The following is a 2,368-nucleotide window of genomic DNA, read 5'->3' as shown; positions in this document are numbered from 1 at the left end:
CCCCATAGTGGTGCCAGAAGGACAAGAGAAATAGCAAGAAATTGGAAATCTATCTGAAAAACATAGTGAAAGAAAACTTCAATTTGGTGAAGGAAGTAAGCAAGTCTAGGAAGCACAGAGAGTCCCAATTATGATGGATGCAAAGAGACCCACTCCAAGACATGTCATTATTAAAGGCTAAAGTTTAAAGGTAAAGAGAGATTCTTAAAAACAAGAGAAAAGAAGTTAGTTACCAGATGGTTGCCAGGTGGGAGGGGGGACAGGTAAATGGATGAAGAGGTGAGGGGATGAAAAAGTACAAATAGGTAGTTACAGAATAGCCATGGGAATATAAAGTACAGTATAGGAAATAGAGTAGCCAAAGAATTTATAGGAATGACCCATGGACATGAACAATGTAGGAGGATTGCCTGAGGGACTGGAGGATTCTGGATAGAAGGGGGAAGAGAGGGGAACATCAAGACAAGTGTAATAACATCATGTGACCGGTGTGGCTGGATGGGTCAGGTCCCGAGGGAAGGTGAGGGAAGGCGACAGGGGGTTAAGACATAAAGAGACAGATGGATGCAGAAGAGATGGATGGAGACAGGGTTAAGGCATAAAGAGACAGAGTCAAAGTGGGGTCAGGTGGAGTCCCTTCTCTGGGACGCAGAGGAGGGAACTATTTATTGCTGAAGTCAGGCTGTATATATTAAGCCAGCTTTGAAGCATAGCATGAGAAAGACAAACTGCAAGATTAGGTACATTTTATTTTTTAAGAACGTTTGCTGCTCCTTCTTGGTACAGTGATATAGCAAGCAGCCAAGTCATTCTTTCCTTATAACAATCTATCAGGCAGTCGTCCGTGGCCCAGGGCAGCTGTGTCAAACCAGAGGCCTACTTCCAACTCCCTTGGCATGCATTATCCTGTGTGGCTCTCCACAATAATCAATAAAATATAATAAAAATCATGTTGTATACTTAAAATTTATTTAGTATTATTAACAAATGTTACCTCAATTTTTAAAAAGAGAGCAAGTGAAGAAAGTACCAGTGGCAGTGGGGAGGAGGTACAGTTGGACACCCTAGAACCTAAATATGGCTGTCTTGATTTTTGACAATTGAGTAGTTTTATGAACTATAACACGTACAGCACATTTCAGAATTTCTCACAATTTCAAAAGTAATCTAACAAATCTTCACTTTATGACAGACAATTTCTGTAAAATTCTGTTGGTTTTTAACAAGGAGCAGAAACTGCTGGTTGGTAGAGAGTTAGCTGCTTTATTAGGTAAGCACCACACCTTGCAGGCCATGGAGTTAAATCCTGTCAAAGAATAAAGGACTAGTGTAAGGGAAAAAATAGCCCACATGATGGAATTATTTTTTGAGATGGAAGATGTATTTCAGTAGAAGACATGGAAAACATTACTTCTGAAAAGAAAGGTATTACTTTCTTTCTGTGTCAGTAAAGTCCTCCAAAGCTTAGTAAGTGATAGTATGGTTGACTGTGAGAGGATTGGAATAACTAATTATTATCAGGCTTTTCCAAGTAAAGCTTTTCATGTAAGGAAATGGAAGCTGTAGGTTCTAGAATCTGTTATGTGAGAAAAAAAAAAGAACACAAACCTGCAGAAAGCAAAAATTGGCTAAGACACAAGTTTAAGAAAACAAACCATGCTAGCAAGGAGTTTCTTCAATCAGAGACCAAAGGAAATGGCTAAAGGCAGAAGTAGAAAAATACAAAGAATGAGCCCCTCAAGTTGTTGAAGAAACATGCCAAGCAAATTAAGTAGCCAAAAGAAGCTGCTAACAGATGGAAAATAATGTGTTTGCAATAAAATCTTGAGCCAAGCCCTGACCAGTGTGGTTGTTGGTTGGGTGTCCTACAAAGTGAGAGGTCACCTGTCCCAGTCCTGGTCAGGGCACATGCCTGCTTTGCAGGTTCATTCTCATTAGGACACATGTGAGAGGCTACCTATCGATGTTTCTCTCTCAAAGCAACATTTCTCTACCTCCTTTTCCTCCCTCCCTTCCCCTCTCTTTATAAATAAATAAATAAATAAATAAATTCTTTTTTGAAATCTTGGGTCAAAAGCAAATTTGTATTTGAGAAAAATAAAATATAAAATTTTTTGAAATTCCAAAAGACTTTGATTATATAGACTAAAATGTTTAATGTCAGTGAAGAATCTATATGGTTGTGAAAATGTTTACTAATTCACTGAACTGCCATTCACCTGCAACTGTGTGTCATTTTATTAATTTAAGTAAAATGTTAAAAAAGAATCTCTTCTCTTTACTTCCTGCTTCATTATACAGTCTTTATTTTTCTTTCATCCTGTCCTGGCTTTGGAACATCACTTCACCTGTGTGGCTCTACCTTCTA

At 38.3% G+C, this 2,368-nt stretch overlaps 1 pseudogene; it reads left to right on the top strand.

The window, feature by feature from the left end:
* Positions 1 to 1,341: 1,341 nt before the first annotated feature.
* LOC114501395 lies at positions 1,342 to 2,149 on the top strand (annotated as a pseudogene).
* The last annotated feature ends 219 nt before the right edge of the window (positions 2,150 to 2,368 follow it).

Source organism: Phyllostomus discolor, chromosome 7 (genome assembly GCF_004126475.2).
Source record: "Phyllostomus discolor isolate MPI-MPIP mPhyDis1 chromosome 7, mPhyDis1.pri.v3, whole genome shotgun sequence".
Taxonomy (NCBI): domain Eukaryota; kingdom Metazoa; phylum Chordata; class Mammalia; order Chiroptera; family Phyllostomidae; genus Phyllostomus; species Phyllostomus discolor.
The sequence above is the reverse complement of the archived record's forward strand: the minus strand, read 5'-3'. Positions and strand labels throughout refer to the sequence as shown.